General features: G+C 46.9%; 1 protein-coding gene across 6 annotated transcripts in view; it reads left to right on the plus strand.

Moving 5' to 3' along the window:
- Med13l (mediator complex subunit 13-like) overlaps positions 1-24386 on the plus strand; it is a 205109-nt gene that overhangs the window by 133144 nt on the left and 47579 nt on the right. The gene's annotated exons all lie outside the window — the stretch shown is intronic.

The raw sequence follows: 24386 nt of genomic DNA on the forward strand, positions 1-24386 counted from the left end.
CAGCAATGGAAAGTAATGCCTGTGAATCCAGCCAGCCCAGCGAGCCTCTCTCCCCAAACAGTGTAAGGCAGTACCGACATAGGAGAAGGTAGAGGTGAGGCTCTGGGGCTCCCCCATCCTCTCTTCACCGCAGCCTCCCTTGGTTTGGCACACACACCTTTCAGAGGACTTCAGTGTGCCTGTTCTGTAGTCCTTGGACTTAAGACACTGCAGTAAAGTGTTAATGCAAATGTCAGGTTCAAAGGGTGGCCCTTAAACTGCCCAGCCCTGGGCCTTGTGTTCGATGTTTTAAACAAGTGGCTCAGATGTTCTGCCAGTGGGATTAGAAGGATGTCTGAGAGGAGACAGCTCCTCCACTCACTCACTGTGAGGCCGAGGGCACCCATAGTGCTCCATCACAGTACGTCCAGGTTCTCTCTCACTTGCAAGCTTTAATGAGAGTGCTGTTACTATGTATTGGTTAAATGTGCAGATTAACAATACATAATGTGAGGACAGAGCTCATTCTGTGGAAGATCTCTGCATTGTTGTCCCTGGTTTCATGCAGGAGGTGTAGATAGGTGCAGCTGTTGTGTAGGGTAAAATCAAGTAATAGGAGATGAGTGGCGGCGATTTGAAGGTAGAATCCCACGAAAGTGTCCCTGGCCGTGCCAGTGCTGCCCTGTCCTGTGCGTCCACTGGTCAGTGCTGACTGTGGACTTTGGCAGTGGCCTTTGGGGGAGAAACAGTGCTAAAGCAGAGTTCACCGTTGCCTTTATTTAACGAGTAATCACTGGGTCAGGGTTAGCTTTTCCAGAGTGTGCATTTGATGTTCGTTACTGTTAGCTTCACATTTCCTTGCTGAGGTTGCTGAGTTCATACTTGTGCCTGGGAGTTTCTCTCCGCCATGAGTTCTGCTGTTGAACTCTGTTTTCAGGCTGAGCAATAGACTCCTCTGTCCATGGCCTGTCTGTACCTGGTGGTTGAAGGCCTTTGACAGTTTAATTGTAGGACAGTGATTTAGAAAAAGAAACATCATCTCTGTGTTTGTGTTTGTTGGCTGCATCTAGAACCAAGTGCAGCTCAGAGTTGCTTTTTGAGTTTGGAGTTAGCCTCGCCATTAACTGCTTATCTATTTTCAAACATATTAGTGTCAGTCACTCAAATTGTTTAAATTATTTTAAAACCCATCTGTTGTGACAGATTGGACTTAATTACTGAAGCATAAGCAGTAGAGACAATACTTCCTAAAGACATTTTCGCTGGAGTTACTGTGTGTCAACTCCTTGAAGAACACGTCTTTGTTGGGCATCCATTTTTGTTTATGTTGTGTTAAGGGCTTTCTATGTAGCTCAGGTTGGCGTGGGGCTGAAGTTCTGTATCAGTGTGGGAATAGCAGGAGCCTTAAGTCTTGAAGCATCTTGAGAGTAATTACTCTGGTTCATGCAGTTTCATTTGTTTTCAGAATTAAAAGAAACTGTCATCATCTAAAAATGAGATGCCTCAAAATACACTGAAAATAAGACAGACTCAAAGGCCCGTTGTTTTACTCCCTGTATATGTGTTCCAGTTGGATTACAAACATGGAGCTAATTTTCTAGGTGATTATAAAGGAGATAAATGAGTTGTAAATTATCCTGTGGCATTTTATATTAACGTACATTTGAGGCTGGTGATGTTTAATGTCATGAGCTTTGAGGCCAGGCTGCCTGGATTCCCAGCACCTGTTGCTCTTGCCACAGGATGAGCATTGAAAATTGAAGTCCTAGCACCCACATGGTGCTCACAGCCATCACCACTCGTCTCAGGGGATCCAACATCCTCTTCTCATCTCCTTGGGCACCAGACATAAGCATAGTTGGCATAGATGCTAAGTGTAAAAGAAGTAACTTACAAACAAACCAACAAACAAATAAGACAGTCATTCGGGGCTGGAGGGAATGGCTCAGAGGTTTAGAGCATTGATCAGAGGTCCTGAGTTCAATCCCCAGCAACCACATGGTGGCTCACAACCATCTATAATGGGATCCGATGCCGCCTTCTGGTGTGTCTGAAGACAGCAACAGTGTACTCACAAACATGAAATAAATAAATCTTAAAAAAAGAAAAAGTCATTCTTCCCACCTCACAGACTCCAGGTGAGGATGAAGTTAGTAATAATACCCTGGCAATGCAGCGAGGCTTCCCCGGCTGCTAACGAAACAAGCAGCTCATTCAGTCCTTGGAAGGTCTTTAGCAGTAGGTCATTACACCCCCAATTTGCAGATATTAAAAGTAAAGTAACTGGCTTAAGGCCCCGTAGCTAGTTATGTGGATCTGGAGTTGAAAATGTGGGCCATTCAATGAGTTGGGATTGTAATTGCCTGATTCCTGACGGCTGCTGCACTTCCATGCGTGAGTGCTGCGGTCACTTTGCCTGTTCATATTTTACATGACGTTTGGCAGAGAGACGTAATTATAGTTAAATACACTGGCTACAGAGGTCAGACACCATTCTAAGTGTGTTTTCAATGCATTTCTTTATGTAGATGGCTGCTTGTCTGCATGTCTGTCTGCAGTGTTTACCGCCGGTTACAGGATTTTGTGCAGAAAGTGAGCATTCAACTAAGAGAAAATGCCTTTACACTGTTCTTACATTTTCTTTAAAAATGTGGCAGTATAGGAGTTTCTTAGAAAGGCTTGCTGCCTCTCAAGGTGCACAGGGAACCTGGGTGAGCTGCTGCTCCTCAGGCAGAGCAGTCCACCGATGAGGCTCACCAAGCAGGGGTGAAGGCGACTCCACCGGAGGGAAACACAACTTCACTTTGCCTTCTGCTTGTGCAAGGTGTGAAATGTCTATTCCTTGCACAGCGAGTCCTTTTTCAGATCACAGGCCATTGAAAGAATGGCTTTTACCCCAGCATGGCCTTGGAAAACATTAGTGGGCCACTTAGTGGCATGTGTGTGGTTTGTGCTCTCTGCCTCTGTCGCTCACTGTCTGGGGTAGAGGAGAATCAACGTGGGGCTGTATTGACAGAGCCCAGCATGAAATGAGGTGGCTTTTACAGAGGCGCCTGCACTCTAGCCTCACCTCCCTCTCGCCCACCCCGCAGAGCCCCTTGCCAGGACAGCTGCTGCTCAGGCAGGAGAGAGATCTGAAGCTGCATATCTGTACACTGTAGAACAAAACAACTGCCATTGTTGTACATAGTTCTGTCTCTCATAACTGCCAGAGACACTTTGTATCCATTCTTTATCAGTCCAGGGCTGGCAAGCAGTAGAGGATGGTGCCGTGAGTGGTCAGTGGTCTGATATACTGCCCTTTAGAGATGTAGCAAAGTCAGAGCCACCTCTGATGCTAACTCTTCGATTGGCTAGCCTGGAGGATGTGCTTGCTCCCTGATGGCTGCCGAGCTGTGGAGCACAGGGTGTCGCGTCATAATCCCCCTTTCCCAGATTATAAAGATTCTGTGGACTCTTTATAAGAAGCAAGTCTCCTATCAGTCAGAAGCGATAGTAAATGTTCCACATGAAACACCTCAGCTTAACATAATTTTTGACCTTATCTTGAGGCCATTCTATATAATCAGCATGAGGTTGTGAGACCATGAGTGGAGCGGGAGAGGCGTGGTCCCACCACCCTTGTGACTGCAGTGTAAGAACCTACCACACAGTATGTGTGTTTGGGGACCTTCTATTCATGCATTTCTGCACGTGTATCGGCACAGTTAGAAAAGCCTGGTGTGTGCTTAATGCCAGGCTGTACCTGGACATCAGTGTGATGAGTTCAGTGCCCTGTCAGGGTTGGGGCATGGCTCTGAGGAGGGAAGGTGCTCTTTTGGCAGGCAGCCTGACACTGTAGGATGCCCATGCACACTTTGCTCTGTATCAAATGTTTTGCCTTGCCTGTGTGCCTGAGCAGTCTGTGAGAGACGTGCGTGGTTAGTAATATGCGGCCCTGGGCGCCCCTTTCCATCGAAGGCACCACCAAGCATTTTCCAGAAGTTCTCCTTATCCCAGGATATCAGAGTTCCAAATTATGAGGGATCTCGCTCCTTAACAAGTCTTCCTGTGTGACTTCTGTGTTGTTGTCTTAGTAGTACAGTGATTAGTGGCATTGCCTGTTCCAAAGCCATAGCTTTTAGTAGTTGTTTTTCTTAGAGAGGTGGTGTTAAAAAAGACATTAACTTGATTAGTGTCAGGCCCCATGATGACCACATGTTCCAGTCAGTGAGAGTTTGGAAGTAAGTGGAACAGAACACTACCATCTATACACCAAGGGCCTGTGCTGAGTTTAAATGGCCACCTCCTTTTGCTTCCCTCAAGTCACCCATGGCCTGTCACTCAGTACTGTAATATAGAAAGAAGGTGGCTTGCTGGGCCCCTTTGTGGGTTCCCCAGAAACCAGCACAGATGATGCTCTGGGAGTGGGGGTGGAGTGGGGGAGTTAGGACTAGGTGGAAAGATGGACAGACACCTTAAGTACTATGAACCAGATATAGCATGGTGCTGACCTGACAAGCCCAGGGACTGTTATAGTTCAGAAGGGTCTGCAATTGTCATGGCTGGATCCTGTAGGGCCCCCAGAAACAATCCAGAACACATTTCCAAGACAAACTGCTGCTGCTGCTACCACCACCAATGATGGGGTAGAATATTACTTTGGAAGACAGTAAAAGGCACAAGTGTCCACTTTGCACAAGAGATCTTGCTCATGAATTTGATTGGCTGAGACAAAGCTGCCCTTAAGACTGAGAGTGTTCACCATAACCTGGGCTCCTGTGGAACTTACTCCTCCATTCAACAATATTAAGATCCTGTGTTAAATTTCCCAAGAAAAGGAGGACAGGATGGCTAGACTTTTTCTGAAATTCTGGACCAGAATTGTCTTTCTAGAAACTTTAAGATTAGCAGTGTGCCTCTCAAGGAAAGAGTCCCTCTGCATCTGAGGATGGCCTCCAGGAATGCCATGCAAAACAGAGATTGTATGTTAATGTTTGTCCATGTTAGAGATTACAAAGTAGAAGTCTTGTTGCTAGTTCATGCTCTAGCACATGCTTCTTTGATACTTGTAGTAATCTTTAGCTTCTTTGTTTATATGTAGATGTATGTGTATAAACTTTTCAGTACAGTAATTTTACATCTTTATGTCCAGATATATCTTGGGGAGATAACAGTATGGATAGTATTGTTGGTTAGGGTGATAGAAACAAAAGACATGCCCATGCTCTTGTTTACTGTATGAAGAACACCACCTTCAAACGGAATGCCAATATTTATTTAGTTCTGAGATCAGAGCCAGGGTTTTGCACATGTTGGTTGGGCAGCTGCTCTAAGACAGAGCCACATCCTAACCTCTGCACTGACAGATTCGAGCATGAATCCTAAATTGTAAGTGTACTTTATTCTCTTTTGGTGACTAGAGTTGAATTTTTTAGTAATTAAAACTCTTTCTGGGACTGAAGAGATGGCTCAACAGTTAAGTTAAGCACTGGCTGCATATCCCAAGGACTTGTGCTAAGTTTACAGCATCTACATGGTGGCTCACAACTTAATGTAGCACCAGTTTTAGCCGATCTGATGCTCTTTTCTGGCCTCAGGTACTCCATGTAAGTTCTGCACAGGCATAGCTACAGACAATACTAGACATGATAAATGAATAAATATTTAAAAATATAAAACAGTTTCTTTTAGATATTTTGACATACACACAAACAAACAAAAACAAAACCCAAAAAACCAAGAATCTTACTTTTGAGTGCACTAGGTAGCCCAGTGGTTTTAAAATAAGACCAAAAGTTTACTTTCATTGCCAGTAGTGTGAAAGGGGGAAGTCCTAAGTGTTATTTCTGCCTTTAGGTCTCTGAGAATGCAGCCATAGTCCTGACCTCTGAAGAGAGCTCTCCGTCGGTAGTTGAAGGAAATGGGTATTTTCCCTTGGCTGTTCCCATGTGTGGACCACTTCATACTTATGTTTGAATGGCTGAGGAATACTGACTAGACGAATCACAACCTCTCCTTAGGCATTAGGTGTTCGTCTCCTCTCATAGAGCCTGCTAGGAAGTTCTCCCTGGATCGAATGGTGTTGGGACACCGGTGGTCAGGTCTGCCCTTAGGCCATTCAGCTTTCTCTGGGGATGTGGTCTAGTTAGGAGGGTGGCTGGGACCGGTCTTCATACTGTCTGCACAGAAGGGAATGCTTACTGTGTGAGAAACTAACCTTCATGAGGTTGACCCCACTCCTTCCCGCTTACACACTTACAAGTTGGTGCGCTTACTCTCTAGAGCAGCCATTTCTAAGATCCTGCTTGAAGTAAGAGTTCTGAAGTTACTTACTGGGATTGCTTTGAAGTCTTTTAATTCAAATGTTCTAACATGAACACATCCTCATGCCCCCTGCTCCCGGTCCAAGTTGTCCTGATAGCACTGTAGAAGGGGTAGGGTTAGAACGTCACTGAGGCAGAACCATGCAGTTGGTCGAGTTCTCTGTCTGCTTTCCCTGTGAGCTGTGCAGGAGATTGCATCTGTGCTGTGTGCAGTTTGTCCCCTGCTTGTGCATGTGGCATGTGGGGCTCACACCCAGGAGTAGACTACCAAGCATAGACACATGGTCAGCCGTAGTAGACAGTTACGCAGCTTTGCAAACCAGAGCCCACTGTGGCAGCAGTGTGTGTGATGGCTTTCTTGTGCTTCGCCCTTGGCAGCTCCTGGAATGACTGGTCTTAGCCATTCTGGTATCCAGTGTTTTCCCAGTATGGGTTCAGTTTGAAAGAGTTCCAGCGTGAATGTTGGACTCATTATAAAGTGATACATAGTTATCAATGTTTACACGCACAGTGCTCTGCTCCTGCTTGAGAGGGAGGCATTTAGAGAGCCATGGAAACAAGCGCAGCACCTCACTGACAGCAGCCCCTGAGCCATGGGTAGGTTTGTGGGAGTGCTCCAGAACTCCTTAGAGGGTTGTGTGCAGCCTGAGCTGCCACTACAGAGTGGAACTCTACAGAGTGGTGGTATGGGGTGGAGGGGGCTGAGCTCCTTGGGGATGCTCTCTTTCGGAAGATGCTGGGGCCCTGTATCCTTCCCTTCCTGCCTTCCATGCTGTGGATGCACCTGAGCACTGCGTTTCCACCTGCTGCTCTGGACCACTGCGATGGCCAGTCTTAAGCATCAACTAGACAGCATCCGGAATCAATTAAAACCCTGGCCACTGGGCATGCCTGTGTGGGATTTTCTTGCTCGGATCATTTGAGGTGAAGAGGCACCGTCTGGTGGCAGCCCACATAAAAGGACTTGGAAGAAGGAGGCTTTTGCTCCCTGCCTGCTTGCCCTCACCCTTGCTGGTGAGTTGGTCCCTCTTGCTGAGGCATTCCCTCCCTGGTGTTAGAACCTGCTTCTTCGGGAGTCCCATAGAGATGGAAGAGCAGCAGCCCCAGGAGTCCTCCTGGACGCCCATCATGGGGCTGAGACAGCTGAGACATCCAGTCTCCTCAAGGGAACAACTCTTGGGTTCTTGGTCGTTCTGTTGGTAGACATCCATTGTTAGGCCACAGTCTGTAAGCCATTCTGAAAAAAAGTTGTGCTCTCTCTATTTTATTCTACCAGTTCTGTTCCCTTAGAGAACCCAGACCAATACAACCACCACAGCCCCTAAAGCACTGAGCCAAGCAGCTGCCTAGCGCCCTGGAGACTCTTCCCAGTCACTTCCTCCTTCCAGGCTGCTGGATTTCAGGTGACACAGAGGTGTCTCACAGGGTCCACAAATGGAGAGGCAGGGGAAGAAGGACCGTCACAGAGTGCTACCTGGGTTCTGTTTTGGATACGCCTTGTTTTCTTGCACACAGTGAAGCAAGGGTTTGGATCCCAAAGTGTGGAACTCCAGGCACACAGTAGCAGGTAACAGAAAGATAGAAGGCAGCTACACTGAGTTTGCACGTAAGGCCATGTACAACATACTTGAGTGACTCTCAGTAGCAATCCTTTCTTGAATTATTTGCTTTAGCTCCCCCAAATGCAGTGCGTTGTAGCACTCTGTTTGTGTTGGGCTGGTATAGAAGGGCAGGACGGGAGCTTCCTGTGGTGGATGGTGGTAGGCTGCATGACACATTCCAGCATTGTTCTGCTGGGATGGCAGGGCTGCTGTGAGGTACGGCCCGCCTTGCTGCTGGAGCTGGGAACTGAGTCTTGTTCTTCTCTTGCTCTGTGACCTGGGCAAGTGTTTGCCTTGCCAAGCTTATGTGAACCTAGAATACAAAGTTTGACTCAGCTTGGAAGAGAGGAAATGCTTGCTGGAGACAGTGTAGGAGAACCATCCAGCCTCAGGAATGAGATGTGTCCATTTCACTAGACCTCTGAGGCAGTGCGGCTCAGTGCTCTGCTCTGAGAAGTTGTGCTCTGTCTAACAGAGCTGAGGTTGGCTCCTCACACACCTACCGTGTGAGAGTAAGCAGGCTTTCTTTTTCTCTCTCTGTCCTTGAGTTCCTCTCCCCCGCCCCTTGCTTTGCTACATTAAATGCCCCTTTAAGGTACCGTGAATCAGGCACAGCTGTTAAAGGCACACAGCAGGGTGTCAACAGAGGGAGCACCTCTGTTGTGCTGTGACTGTCACCCTGGCTGCTGCTGCCTCCAGGCACGCGCTCCATCCTATCTTTGCTTGTTGCCTCAGAATTAGAATTCCAAAAATCCCTCAGGCCCAGTTTTATTCTGGCTCCTCCATAAAGCTCGATCCTCGTACTTATTAGAAGTCTCAGTTTGTCTCTGACACATCTCTATCTTGTGTGCTTATCTCTAGCCATGTTTTATATGTGCCACGGACTATAAAGTCCTTGAAGATGGAATTTTGTTTAACTCCTGTTTCCAAGAACCTAGAAGTCACCTGGTAAAACAGAAAATTTGCCTTGGAGCAACTAAGTGTGGTTTGTAGTTTGACTGCCTTAGGGCGTACACAGTGCACATCTGCCCTGATGCTCTCAGAGTGTAGGACACACAGCTGCCCTGATGCTCACACAGTGTAGAACACACAAAGTTTTAATTGCTTTCATTGCAAAAGGCAGGCTAGAGGATTGGACTAAATAATATAGAAATTATGTGATAGATTCAAGATTGATGCTTTTTCTTTGGCTAAGAAAAAATTTAGACAATTTTTTAAAAATCTTGTAATCATTTAAATTTCAAGCCATTTGGTTGTGGGAAATCCACCCATTTGTGATGGTCTCCACTTAGACACTAACAACAGTGACTTCACACTGAGCCATTCCAAAAGAGGCTATTGCTACTGTCCAGAAGTGGGTGCTTTCAGTGGTGTCCTCTGCTGACCGGCTGCTCTCTGTGCTGTGCGGGAAAGCACGTTAATGACACAGCCCTCCAATCAGCTGCCTTGGTACAAAGTGCCAATCCTGGGTGGAAAACCGAGACTTGCTCTTGGTGTCCCAGCAAAGGACAACCTGGTCATTTCTGTTCTGCTGATGTACAGCTGTCACTGTGGCATGCATGCTTCCTTTGTAGTCAGTAATCACGAGGGGCCGATACTAGGATCGTTACCTTGGGAACAACACAGGAATGCTAGTGTGTCTGCCCTCTATCCTAGGTCCTAAAATAGTGTAAACACACAGATTTTAAGAACATATCACTCGTGGTGGCGGCAGCTGTGTGCAACTTAGGCACTTCCTCGCCTTCCAGCTAACTGCTGTGAGAGATCTCAGATGTGGGCCTTTACTTAAAGAAAAGGCTTTCTGGATATTTTGAAATCTGCTTTCTGATTTATTTATTAATACCTTGTCACTCGAAGAGCTGTCCGTGCTGGCATGAGTTGTACTTCCTGGGCCAGTCTGCTGCTCCAGTCACCCTTACCATCCTTAAATTCTCTCAGAGTTTCCTGCTGCCTCAAGGGTGTTGCTTAGCTTAGGTGGTGGAAGAGTGGAGGCAGGAATTCCATGGGGAGCTAACCTTCCATAGGGAAGGTTTGCTGATGCAGCCTAGTAGAAGGGGTGGTGGAACTACTCCTGAGACACCCTGGGCCTGTTTGAAGACCCTGCAGAATTGGGGGGGGGGGCAGTATTTTTATTTCATTATGCTGATCTGTTTTCTTTAATTTGGGGTTTTAATCACTGACACAGTTTTGTTGCCTATGAAGGGTGTCAAGTTGCTAGTACTGTTTAAATGACAGGCACATTGGGTCAGGAGAGCCTGAGCGCAGAAGCACATGGCAGTCCCTGCTCTCCCAGCGTTGACATACAGTCTGTAAAGGAGCTGCCTTGACAGGTTGACTTTGTAATGCATGTCCCCCTTAAAGAGTTCCTTTTGGGGATGGCCTATGCGGGTACTGGATAGAAACAGGCTTTCCCTCCCTCCTCACTGGATAGGAGGAGGCTTTCCCTCCTCTTTCATTTAAAAGCTTTCAGATACCCGATGCATAGGGGAGTAAACGACACTCTGGGTGTTAGAATCCTGTAGTGGGGCGTGTCCCTTCTGAGTCAGAGCAGTGTATTTAGTCCATGGTAATGTCTTGTACTGCTGCACATATACATTGCTAAAGGGTCTGCATGTTGAAGGCTCGATGGAGGTTGTTGGGTGATGTTAAATTAGTCTCATTAACCCGGACAGTACTTGAATGAAGGACAAAGGCATTGAATGTCCATCCAGACTGTGCCGAGGTGGCCAGTCTTCCTCAGTGTCAGTTTGTGCAGCTATCATACCTGCTTGGCAATGGCTTCCCAGCAGTAGCTTTGTGTAACGTTAAGTGTTCAATGGCTTGATGGACTGGTGTTTCACTAGGTGTTGCAATGATTCCCAAGGCCTTTGTGATTGTTTTATTTAGTTTTGCATATTTTGATTTTTTTTATTAATTATATGTGGGTGTTTTGCCTGCATCTCTGTGCCACCTGCATGCAGTGCCTGCAGAGGCCAGAAGGGGGCACCATATCCTCCAGGACTGGTGTTAACAGCGGGCTGTGGACCACAGTGTGGGTGCTGAGATTCAAGCCTGGGTGCTCAGCAAGATGAGCTCTGATCCTCCGAGCCATCTCTCCAGACCCTGGTTTCTCCATACTTAGTTTGGACTTTTGGGATAGCATTGGAAATGTAAATGAGGAAAATACCTAATAAAAAATATTTAAAAAGAGAAAAAAACATAAAGCAATAATCAATTGTTATTTCTTTTCTCTGAGCGAAGATAAGCCAGTGTGTGTGCTTCCCTTGCCCGGGCTTCCTGAAGGGCTGTGGATACAGCAGTGTGAGGCAGTGTCTCCGTAATGCCTACTCTGCCATTTTGCTTTGTTTTTGTGAATCTGATGCCTTCATACCAAACTGAATGAGAGTATTTGCTCTCACAAGCAATGACATGTATGTTATAGCATATCCTATTATGAAAAGATAAACCTGTATACAAACGGACCTCTGAGCAGTTTAAAATCATTCATTCATTCATTCATTCATTCATTCATTCATTCATTGTGTGTGAACCTGCTTACATGGCACAGCTTATGTGTGGAGGTCAGAGGACAGCTTGCAAGAGTTGTCTCCCACACATAGGTCCCAGCGTAGGTAGGCTTGGCAGCTGTGTTGTCTTTATCCCAGCCATCTCACTGACCCACTGTGGGTGAGTTGTCAGGGACTGCTCCCAGGGCTGCACAGACACTACACATCCCTCTTCTACTACTGAACTGTCTAGTCCAACTTCCAGCAGTGCTGTGCTCTGCAAGACTGCCTCACAGTGAGCTCAGAGCAGTACGTTTCCCTCTTGGGGATTCGCTGTCTGAGGGAGTCCCCGTGCAGGAGCTCCTTATATCTCAGTTAACCCACACAGGGGCTTGTTGGTTTATCCGTTGTCGTGCATTGCACTCCTTAGAGATTTGCGTGGGAGCCTTGTAGTGATGATGTGCAGGGATTCTTCCACACTTGGTCCGTCTAAATCTTACATAGCATTTGACAGCGTCTTCTAAAGGGAGAACCAGGAAGAAGAGAGAATAAACCCATGTTAACCACACACACTTTGTCAGTCACCAGGAAGCCACACGCTGTGTGACTGGAGGTTTGTTATGACGACTTCATATCTAGGATGAGGTCATGGTTCCCATCATGAAATTGGGTTCACTTGTTTGATCTTGTTAGCGGTGTCTGGTTTTATTGAGCTTTGAAACAGGAACCTATTTCCTTGATCCAGTCTTGATCTGGGCGGATTAGTGAGGAGGGCCTGACATGAGGACTCTTCCATGAGTATAGTGTTGACCAGATTCTCCCATTGTCATGCTCCACATGTCCAGAGAAGTAGCCTCTCTGTGACAGCTCATCTTGTCGGCTTTGGATTCGCTTTGCAGTCACTCTCTCTGGTGGGCAGAGCTGATGGGCACTGTGGGCTTTCATGTATAGACTCTTCAGAGAAATTTACTTGCTTAAATTAAAAAACAAAAAGAGCACCACTTACTCATGGACCACTAAAAACAAAGTATTTTAGCTTTGAAATTTCTGACCCTGAATCAGGCATTGGTAACTCAAGATGTAGCCACCACAATATGAAGTCGTCTACTCTCGTTCTGGTGGAGATCCAGGTGCAAAGCAGAAAGCTGCCTCCTTTGTAGCTCCTCACAGGGAGACGCGGCGTTCACAAGAGCATTGTGGTTCTGAGCTCAGTGCAGGACTTGGCAAGTTTATCTAGGCAAAATAGTCTGAAATGTGTGCATCTGTTTTGCATGCAGTGGTAAGGCTCTTCAGACTACCCATGAATATCATGTGGAATTAACCCCACTAAATAGACTTTAGAGTTGTTCAAGTAAAAGGACACAGCCTTATGGCAGAGTGCCAAACACATGCCACTTTGAATCAAATCTCTGCCTTTCTGCGCTCCTCCTCTCCCTGTCTGCATGTCAGCTCATCCTGTCAGGGTGGGATGGGAGAGACGGGTCTACAAACACGAGCATCAAGCCAGGACAATAGTTTTGTTCCTGGATAAGTATTTTACTCAAGGCCAGGATGAATGCTTGCACACATGTATACCTCATGAGAAGACAGGGGAAGGGTGTGCTGTTGGCCCACGTTGAGTTAGCTTGTTTTAATTAAGGAGACAAAGACATAGACATTGTATGCTAACATGGCTTAGTGCATACTCTGGTTTTGTGTGAGACTACTCTGTAATGCATTTCTTCTTCTATTAGCAAATGTGATTAATGTGGCACACAGTGTTAACTGTGCTCTCTCCCCAAAGACATCAGATGGGAGGCAGCATGTAGAAGCTGAATCATTTGGAGAGGCTCGGTGATTGATTTAAACATAAAAGGATTAATTGGTCCCTGAACCAGACTATTAAACCGTACTGTGATCTTGACTGAAAGTGGGAGAATTACAAATGCATTGCATAGAATAAATTAATACATGTCATGGCTTTAACCCTTTCCCTCTGATTGCTTTTTGTGGTTTTATGGACTATACTCTGTTGTGTGCTTGGTGGTGCAGAGGGGACTAGGTGTGGTCCTGATGGAATAGGATATGGGGCGGAGCGAGCATCAGGGTCCAAGGAATCTGGGGCAATGCTCACAGACTGGATTTTCTAGCAACTTCCACCTGTGAAGAGTCTGAGCATCGATGCCAATTGTTACTGAACAGGGATCTAAAGTTCTCAGTCTGTGGGACATTGATAAAGAGGAACTGGGTTAATGGAGCCCTTCTCCCCTGGGCAGCTGCATGGAAGGCTGAGCTCCTGAGGATACATGCTGTAAGAATACCAGAGCCAGAGAAAACTCTTTTTCTCTTGAGCCAGGCGTGTGCTGCTCTCTGAGGAACGGTACTCATTTGTCCTTTGCAGGGAGAGGAAGTGTGTCCACTCACATTGTTTATGTTGAGGTTCTTGTGTGGCCCGCTGTTACAGAGTAGTCTGGGTGGCAGAACAAGTAAGTAGTTGGTTCAGGGGCATTTGTGACCCATGCCGTGTGTGAGTTTTCCAATAACATGACTCCCACATTTCAGAGTGGAGTCTTTTTTTTTTTTTCCCCGAGACTTGCATGCACACATAGGTGTGGGGGATCACTTGCTTGAGGTTTTTTAAGACATTGTGCTGTAGAAATCTCAGTGGTTATCTTTGTCCATTTCTGACTATGGCAGCATCACATCATGTGCAGCTTTAAATGGCATGCCACGTGGCTACTTGTTGAGGTCACCCATTGATCCCCTTTGCTGTGCTTTCAGCTGTTACTGAGTCGGGATAGAGTGGCCTTCTCTCCTGCTCTGAGCAGTTCCTTCCTGATGGCTTGCTCACTGGAGTGATGGAATTTGGGTACTGCCAGTTGCTTGGTAGAAAGCCAGAGAGCCTTTGTGACATCTAGTCTTTAGAAAAGAGCCAACTCGCACCACAGACTTAGTGTTCTCAGCACGGTGAAGGGAGATGACAATCAGGAGGGCATGTCTGAACTCAGTGTAAAGGGGATGGAGGATTCTTTCATTTACTGCTTCATTACTGTTAGCAGAGTTGGTCCGTGCCATTGCTAAGTAGAATAATGATGTTTATTCAGGTGAGTTGACTTCAACATTGTCTATGATTATAAACTTTAATTGCTCTCAATGTTTTTGAATTATTAATCTTAGTAAATTTTACTTAATAGAAAATCTTTAAAGACAGATATCTGAATGGATGAGTCTGACTTGCCTTAAAGTTTAGTAAATTTCAGATGGAGTTGTGCACACAGGGATGGAGAAGTCACCTTCTACAATGACAAGGAAAACGAAAGGGAATCTCACTAGCTTCTTTCTTCTCTCTGCCCATGGCTGGGTGCTGTTGGACCACAAGGAACACAGCTGAGTTCTTCCTCATGCTCTCCCTCCTGAGAAGAGCCCAAGGGAGGGGCTCTCCTTGCTCTACAGGGCTCATGTTTCTCACCTGGCTTCCGATGTGGCTCTGACTTACTGCTGGTGTCCTGCCCTGCCCTCATTCCTGAATTTCATATTTCTGTCTTACTGCCTCTTTCAGATGTGCCTCACCTGGGCTCTGCTCGCCAGTGCTGCCCCCTAGTGGTACTTCCTCTTCCTCGGACTGCTCTGCCTGTCCCTTGTGTCACTGTGCACAGTGCTGTTGAGAAGAGAGCCATGCAGAGGATGGCAGTCCTCAGTTGAAGTCGGCCCCATGCCTTTGTTTACGGTTCACAGGCTGAGTGTGTGCTCTGCTCAGCACACTCCGTAGCCTCTCCTGCCTGCTGCTTTATAAGATGAACACTCTTAAGCATTCTCTTCCCCACACATTCAACGTGGCTCTGGATTCTGGCCTCTGCCCAGTCCGCCTGCCTCCCTCTTTGCTCTCTTGCTGCTGCTCCCTTCGCTCTGAACTCTTGAGCATGTCATCTTGTTTGACTTTGACCGCATAACCCGCCCTCGGCCTCCACTGCACATGTGTGCTGATTTTCTGAATGACTTTACACGGACTCTTTCTTCCTCCTTGGCCTGCAGCTTCTGTGGTCCAGGACCCTGGGTTTTTGGCAGTGTAGGCCCCAGAGCAGTGCCCGTGCGCAGGCACTCAGGCTGCATACTGGTGCGATGAACTAGAGGTTGCCTAAGCTGCAGGAAATCTTTGGTTAGAACTTTAAAAAAACAAAACACTTTGCAGGATAGCACTCTCAAATTTAAATGTTCATAATTGTAAGGATTCTGTCCCCCTTTTGTAGCAACTAGATACTGAGTGTGAGAGTGTGTGTGAGTGTGTATGTGTAAATAAGCACTGCCATTTACTGGAACATAGATTCTTTGTAGGTGCAGTGCGCCCAAGGCATTGCCTGTTTCCTGCTTGTTCCTTTACTTCAGTGCCGATGTCTCCTTTGTCCTGAATAACTGTCTTTCAGGCAGTCCCAACATTCTCATTCATTCTTTCTCTCTGTCTACCTGCCTGTCTGTCTGTTGAATTTTCCCACTCTTTGAAAAGCTTCATGAGGTTTTCATCAGTCACCATTTGGGTGTTGACCATGTTGTAGTGCATAGCCCCCTTTGGCCTTCCGACCTCTGACACTCACGCTGCTCGAGGAATTAGCCATGACATCTACGTTCCGATGGTGCTGTCCACCGAAGGCAGAGGAAGCCATGTGCCTGGCACGGCCGTCTGGCACTGGAAGAGTGTGGAGATAAATGCTTGCTGATGGTAGCACCTTATTAAATGAGGGTCTGCTCCTGTTTTATTTTCCTCTTGCTGGGGAAACTGTGGCCTTCTTTGAGTACTGGTAAGTGAGAGGCCGCAGCAGTGTTGAGTTGGAGGCCCTGCTGTCTGGCAGACACTTGTGGATCTTGGAATGCCTTTAAAGGACTTGCCACACCACATTGAGTGTCAGCTACTCACTCAGAGATCTCAGAAGGTAGAAAGTGCATCCTGGCGTGGTTACTTCCTTTCTCTGCTTTGGAAGTAGTGTATTTAAAGACATAACTAGGACCATTACTTTGAATAGGGACAGAAAGGAATCTCATGATATTGTATTGATTTGTGTATATATTAGTTTCCACTAAGTAAATAATTTAATAGAATAGTCATCAAATGGGAGGGGCACTCTGGCTTCTTTCCCTGCCGTGTTCATGCTTCCTGTTTGTCTCAGAGTGGCTGATCCATGCCCTGAGGAAAGGGGGCGAGGTCATGAGAGCAGAAGGGGCCTGGAGGATGGCAGTGTGGAGAGGTCCCTGTGTGTGTGGGGGGGAAGCTTCCGTGTTGGGTTCCTGTCAGGGTTTCTTTTGTGTGGTCTTGGCTGCGGGGTGGCTTCCTGCTTGCTGCCGTTCACCTGAGCGATGGCAGCATATTGCAGCTCCCATCTGCTTTGGCTTTCTTGGCAGGTCACTTCTGCTGCTTGCTGGGTGCGTAGAGCTAGGCAGATGTCGGAGGCCTGGGCTACATTTCTTTTAAACTGGCAAGAACTCTACTGTGCCTACCACTTAACCTATGAGTGTCAGATCCTGTTATAATGGTTGTGTGTTCTTGAAAACATAAGCAAGCATCTTATGGTTTAAAACATAGGATAAAATAGACCCCCAGCTTCACAATTTAGCAGTGGGTGAGGTGCAGACAGGCAGCTAGACCTGCAGAGTGAGGAACAGTGATGGGAAGTCTTATTAGGTTCTTCGTGATACCGTCTCTTTTCTACATTTTTCTTCTTTTCAGAGTAACCCAAAAATCTTCTGAGAGCCCCCACTTTGTACTTCTTGGGGTAAGGACTAAGCTTGTGCATTTACTTGTTTACTCTTTGAAGCTCTGACTGACCTGGAACTTCCTCTGTAGTCCAGACTGGCCTCAAGTCAGAAAGCTCCACCTTCCTCTCCCTCTGGGTACTGGATTAGAGGCGTGCTTTGGTGACTGCAGGTGATCCACGACAGCTGCCATTTCAACCCGGGTTCTCCCATTGGGGTTAAAGGAGCTGCTAGAGACTGTGGCAACCATCTGGCCGAGTTGTGACCTCAGGGGAAATTTGAATACAGGACTTTGAGAAGCCTTTTCGGATTTGGTGTGCTGATATCTGTTGCAGAACACACAGCATGGAAGAGAGCAGACCTTGTAGCCATTTTGCTGCTTTAAAAACAGTCTTGTATAGCTTTGTCCATCAGGGTTAACCACAAATGCTCACAGCCTTTGGATCAAAGACAACTGAGTTATAAAGCTTCTGTTAAGTGAGGTCCCAGGAGGAACACGAGTCCTTTAAGTCACTAGGACACAGCTCTCGCTTTGACACAGATGTACTATAGTGCCAGTCCAGGAGCCCTGCAGACTCAGAGAACTAATGTGCACCACAGGGACACTTTCATTGCCAGGGAACAGCTTAGCACTAAGGATAGGATGGTAGAAAAAAATCCCTAATTTTGCACATGTGCACATTTTTGTATGCATTCACACACATGTAATGTGTGTGCGTGTGCGTGTGCGTGTGTTAACAAAATCCAGTAAGACCTCACTGCATTAGAAGGATGCACTCGATAACTTTTTTAGTAGAGTGATTCTTCATGGACTCTGATAGTAATTTAATAGTTAAGTACTGCATCATCTCTCATAACAAAAACATTTGCAGTCATGGCCTCTGAGGTGGCTCAGTTTGCGCCCAGGGTCTTGTGGTGATAGACGGCCGGCTCCTACTTGCTCTCCTCCTTTGTGCACCAGGTTTCTGCAGGCACACACACAAATATAACTGACTTTAAAATTGAAGAAAAATAAATACAGATAACAGTATTTTTATTGCTTTGTAATGATGTTAATTCATTACGGGAAAAGATGAGAATTACTAAGACCCTGTGAAGGCTTCTGTAGACTACTGTGCCCAGGTGCTGCCTTCTGAAGAAGCAGAGGCCTGACCAGCAAGCGACACTGTTAGTAAAGTCTGAGCTGCCAGAGGGAAGAGCATTTCTCAGGAAGGAGAGCAGATATCAGAGAGGGCTCATAGACTGAGGCAAGAGGTTTAGTTAATGGCAACTCAGAAAATTCCAGAGTGATAACTTGATTACACAGAAAGCATTTAGGTAAAAATTATCTGCATGCATTCTGCATTGTGAATCTGTTATCAAAACACTTTACACCTTTGAAGAGAATAGGAGCTTATTAATATTCATAGTGCATTCTGAAAGCACATATAATAGCTGTGTTCTGAGAACTCAGCTCAAGATGTAAAAGACCCTTTAAAAATACTGTAGGGGAGTGGGGCTTTCTCCTTTGCAGTTCTGCAAAGCCTTCTCCAGACACCCCTGGTCTAAGGCAGGCCAGTCAACAGCCTTCAAAGGTGCCTTCGTGGTCAAAACCATTTACTCTAATAGGAACCTTTAAAGAAAAACAATCTTTCAAGGTAGAACGCTCTGTTTTGTACCTCGCTGTACTGAAGCAGCCCGATCTGTATTGTGTTGTGCTGTGTTTAAAAGACAGTTTCCTACCAAATAATTGAGGCTGGACTGAAACTCAACCCTTTCCACCCTGTTTACGTATTTTATTTATTGTGTATATTTGTGTGTACAGCTCTGTGGAGGTCAGAGGATAGCTTACAGAAGTTAGTTCTCTCCTTCTACCATGTGGGTTCTGGGATCCAACTCAGGTCCTCAGGCTTGGTGGCAGCCTCCTTCCCTCAGCGAGCTACTTCCCAGCTGTCTGACTTCAGCTCTTCCCTCCTGCCGCAGCCCCAGGTGTCACCCACACATTCTGCCTCTCCGCAGCCTTTTCCATGATGAGTGACATGAACTCAGGGAAAGACCCATATAGTGAGAATTCGGGATTTTTTGTTTCTTTAAAAAACACAGAAATATTGTCAGAATTTTTCATTTTAATTCCAGGTATGGGGATGAGGGGTGGCTTTGCAGCAGCTGGGTATGATTTGCCTCGTGTTCTAGCAGAGGTGTGGTTTTGCCGGCAGCAGATAGTTTTTACAATTGGGTGACGTTTGGAATTTTGGAAAATTTTCAGAGGGTATGTAAATACTAGAGCCCTGAGAAGTGGTTATTGGTTATTCAGGGGATTGGTTGCAGTTTGTTAGTAGTCATGCTCAAAGAAAAAAAGAAATTAGGTTCAGAGATCTCCGCTCCCCCTATCGTTCTTTTTCCCCTTATCTAAGTGATAGGGGGTGAAATGGGGCGGGGGGTGGTAGAATAAGGATGGAAAACCCCACCAGGCAGCAAAGACAGGGTACAGTTCCCACGGCCAGGCCCTGGGAAGGACTAGCCAGGTATTTTTCTCATCATTTGTTAATTGTTACATAGTTCAACAGTGAATTAAACCCAGGTCTGAACACTGAAACTAGAAGCGCATTTGCTAACACAGACCTGTGATCCCAGCTATTATAGAAGCTACAGCAGGAGGACTACAAGTTCCAAAGCCAACTGGGCTGAAGCACTGGGATGCGGTCCCAGAAGAGAGGTGCGTGACATAGCACAGCACTGGGCTCACCTCAGGCTCTTCAAACAAGGAAGGGGTTTGGTTTCAGCCTCTCCTCAAGACCCCACCCTCCTAACCAGTCCCACACCCAGCACATCTATCCTGAAGCTCACTTCCTTCCTAGGGCTCACCCAGTGTGACAGTACTTACCTTACTTAGTCTCACAGCCTGTCTGTCACTCCTTGTGGGGAAGGTCCCCATCACACAGACAGTCCTTACCACGCTATGACTGAATGACCTTGTGTTTTGACCCAGAACTCCAGATGCTTCTTAGTATCTTAGAAAAATGGTAGAAATGTTTAGAAGACAGGCAAAACCTGAAGAGGAAAGTATCACAAGGAAAATGAAATACTCATTCAGTCTCTGCTCCCATCAAGCCGATCTGAGCGCTGCTCATGACAGGGGTTACCCTGACTCAAGAGTCAGTGCGGCGAGTGGCTCAGGACAGAGCCCTCTGGCCAGGCCAGAGAAGCACCGGGGGCCAGATTTGGTCTTTACTTCGATTTAAACATTAAAGATGAGGAATGGACAGGCCAGTTATTCTACCAAAAGAGCAGCAGCGCTAGCCCCAGGTGTGGTACAGCTCTGTACCAGTGCTGAGTGTATAGCCCAGCAGTGAGTGTGCAGACCAGGAGTGAGTGTGCAGACCAGCAGTGAGTGTGCAGCCCAGCAGTGAGTGTGCAGCCCAGCAGTGAGTGTGCAGCCCAGCAGTGAGTCTACAGCCCAGCAGAGAGTGTGCAGCCCAGCAGTGAGTGTGCATCCCTGGAATGAGTGTACAGCCTAGGAGTGAGTGTGCAGCCTAGGAGTGAGTGTGCAGCCTAGGAGTGAGTGTGCAGCCTAGGAGTGAGTGTGCAGCCCAGGAGTGAGTGTGCATCCCTGGAATGAGTGTACAGCCCAGGAGTGAGTGTGCAGCCCAGCAGTGAGAGTGCAGACCAGGAGTGAGTGTGCAGCCCAGCAGTGGGCAGTAGTCCAGCCAGGGGGGGCTGCTGAGCTAGTGAGGCTTTCCTGACTCCACACCCTTCCTATTACACACCTGTACATATGCTATTTAAAATGCTGGTATCGGAGGCTGGAGAGATGGCTCAGTGGTTAAGAGCACTGACTGTTCTTCCAGAGGTCCTGAGTTCAATTCCCAGCAATCACATGGTGGCTCACAACCATCTGTAATGGGATCTGATGCCCTCTTCTGGTGTGTCTGAAGACAGCTACAGTGTACTCATATACATAAAGTAAATAAATAAATCTTTAAAAAAAACCCAACCCACTGTTATCTAGGGACCCACCACAGTCTAAGGAGGGGTTGAGGGCCTCCACTGCCCACAGACCACAGTGCTGTACTTACCTGAATTTCTCTGAAACAAACCAAACCATTTTGACAGCTTCTTTGTAGCTTCCAATAAAAAGATACTTTGAGGGAGTACTCTGAACTGAGCTTAGCAATGGGCCCTCGGCAGCCTCTGAGTCTGGCTGTACCTAGAGGAAGAATTTACTTTTATGAAAACAGTTCAATAAATTGTCTCATCAGTAACATCAAGGTACTTAAAATGGCATTTTATGAACAAACTCCAGGTAATTATTTCAGCATTTCTTGCTTATACTTTTCAGACATTAAACACCTTACTTAGGTGGAAAATACAAAGAACAAACTTCAGGAGGACTGGTTTGTGTGCGTCATTGTTTTTCTTGACTGTGACTTGAAAAATGAAACTCAGGGCCTAAGAGAAACTTAGTGGTCCAGAGTGCTTGCTGTGCAGCCGTGAAGACCTGAGTTGTGATCCCAGCAGCAGCAGCAGCAGCAGCAGCAGCTGCTGTGACTTTACACTCACTCTCGTGTAACACCATGGTATATGTGTTGGGAGGCAGGGTTTTAGAGGGAGTCACTGGCTGAAGGCACAGGGCAGAGTGCCATTAGACAATAGGAGTACACACAGTCATATGTGTGTGTGTGAGAGACAGACAGACAGACAGACAGAGACAGACAGTTAGGAAAGGTTTGTAAAGTAAGAGAACTGAAGCCAGCAGCTCAGTTGATCCCACAGACTTAGAAGCTCCTACACCACTATCCTTCTGTCATCAGCTACCTTCCTGCTTCCATTTTTCTTCCTCTTTCTCTTGTCTTGGGGTTTGTTAGGATACAAACCCTGTGAGGGCCAGAGGTGGCCCCACAGTTAATTTTGCTGCCCTTGTTTGGGTCCACGCACCCACACGGAGGCTTACAAAGCTGTAGCTCCAGCTCCAGGTGCCCAGTGGCCTCTTCTGGCCTCCACAGACTGATGTACATACATGGCGTGTATAGACTCACACGGGCAAACATAAGATAAACAGACGACAGCGCCCAACCTAGAGCATGCATGTAACATCATGTGCACTAGTTGTATTGGTACAGTCCCATGTTTTCACTGTCGATTCACAAATCTCATTACATACACAGTACACCAGATGGCAGGGGTCTAAGTGAACAGCCATGGATTTGAGCTAGCTAATGGGAGCAACATTGATTTCCAAGCCTGGTTGCAGCTGTGCCCTTGCGTAGAATGCCTAAGAACTCAGATAGTTTTCAGCCTGTCCTTTCTGTAAGAGGAGGGAGGGTCTTAGTAGGAAATGGCCTGGATGGTACTAGTGTACCTGCAATGGGCACCGAGCCTGATGCCTGTGTGCATCTTTGGAGACAAGGGGTAAGTGGGTAACATCACACCAGGGAACTGTGACTTGGTTACCTGGTGAGATGACACAAGACACCTTTGTCACTTTGCCAGTGTGGCCTTTCCCACCATTGTAGCAGTGCCATGGCTAGGGGTGCTTGTGGTTTGTTGAGCACCTGAAGGACACTACAGCAGCGAGAGGCAGGACCTGCCTGATCTTACCTCAGTAGCTTTCTGTGTGGCAAATGGCAGGTATCCAAAGATAGAAAAGAGATTGTGAATTATCCCCTTCACTCACCTCACAGCTTGTGGGCGAGTGGCTAGGCTTTGCAGCACATTGTCCAACAGTGGTTTTACAGTAGTATAAGCAAACTGTCCATGCGCCCCCCCCCCCCACGCCTGCTTTCTACTTGGTAGAAGCAGATACACTGTCTGCACTATTTCAGAACCCCTTTCTCTCTCAGAATAGTTTCCACTGCGTCAGGCTGTGCCCACGTCAGGCTGATCATGTAAGTGGTAGCAGAATGGAGTCTCTGGAGGCAGCAGTCTGTGCCTGTAGCTGCGTTGCACATGCCAGGGGCATCCTCAGAGAGGCGGTAAACTGGCAGGGGGGACAGGCACCACCACTTCTGACTGCTTCCTCCAAAGCTTGATCTTTTCTTGTATTTTAATCAATAGTAAAAGTAAGTGATTGACTCAGATCTTCTCCTTTTCCACTCCTGCTTCTCTGTTCTCTGTGGGGTATGTGAGAAATGCAGGCGAATGCTATGATGTCACCCAACATTCCCTGTACTCAGCTCACTTGGTAAAACAAGTGCATCTACTCTCTGCACTTACTAATCTTGTTGAGTCAAGCTGAGCTTTTGCCTCTGCTGTCTGCACACATGCCTGCTCCTTGTTTCACTCTGGATCCTGCCCTGGCTTTCTGTTCCCAACTGCTTCCTTCACCCCTTCCCTCCCGGGAGCCCAAGCCTGGTGCTTTGATTGCATTGTTCCTGTGCTTCCGTGTGAGCTTCTTGTAGGGTCGGGACCACCACCCACCAGCCCGTTAGCTCTCTGCAGGTGCTTTGTGCTTACTGGCAGGCAGCTGGGCGGCTTCAGCTCCATGCAGTTGATAGGAGAGCTGTGCTGTGTAGCTGTGACTCCCACCAACTCCTATAAACTGTGGTATACTGAGATAGGGCCGTGGATAGGACGAGTCAGCCCAACCCACTGACTGAGAGATAGCTGATCCAGGGTCAGAAAACTGCTTAGGTTCTGTTGTGTGCTGGGTAGAGTTCATGTTTCTCATCACTGCTTTTGTAAAGGACAGCCAGTCTTACTATTGTATGCTTTAAATGTGTTCCTTTTTTTGTGAACTTGAAATTTATGGATATCAACAAGTCTTTCTGAGTTCTTTTGGGGAAAAAAAATCCCCAAATGAGACCCCCTTTTCTTTGTTGTGCTGAATATCTACGTCTAAGAGCAAAAGTGTGTTCTATTGACAGACCTTCACATTCTTAGTAAAGCACAAACCACCAGGGTACCGTCCTCAGACAGGACCTTGTGCGTCCCTTGTGGTAGCGATGTGCTTCTCTCGTTTGCTGTAAAGCATTACGATTTTATTCTTGAAACAAGACTGCCTCTTTTGCGGAGTGCTTCTCATATGCCCTGTTGTCATTGTGTGGAGACCTCGTGAACAGGAGCTGCTTCCCAGAGGCGGCTGCGTCAGCGGTGTGGTTTTGGTTCCTAGGCAGTGTTCTTGAGGACACTTTGGGGAATGAGGGTGTATTACTGGTGGCTCAGGACCAAAGCTAACAACTTTGAAAGACTATGCCACTGTAGTAACTTTTCCCTCCATGGCACATCAGGAAATCAGTACATAAATGAGAAGAATGTAAACTGTAAAAAAGGATGATGTGATAGATAAGCCTCCTACCTCGAGGGGAGCTGTCATCACC

Source organism: Mus musculus, chromosome 5 (assembly GCF_000001635.26).
Source record: "Mus musculus strain C57BL/6J chromosome 5, GRCm38.p6 C57BL/6J".
Lineage (NCBI taxonomy): Eukaryota > Metazoa > Chordata > Mammalia > Rodentia > Muridae > Mus > Mus musculus.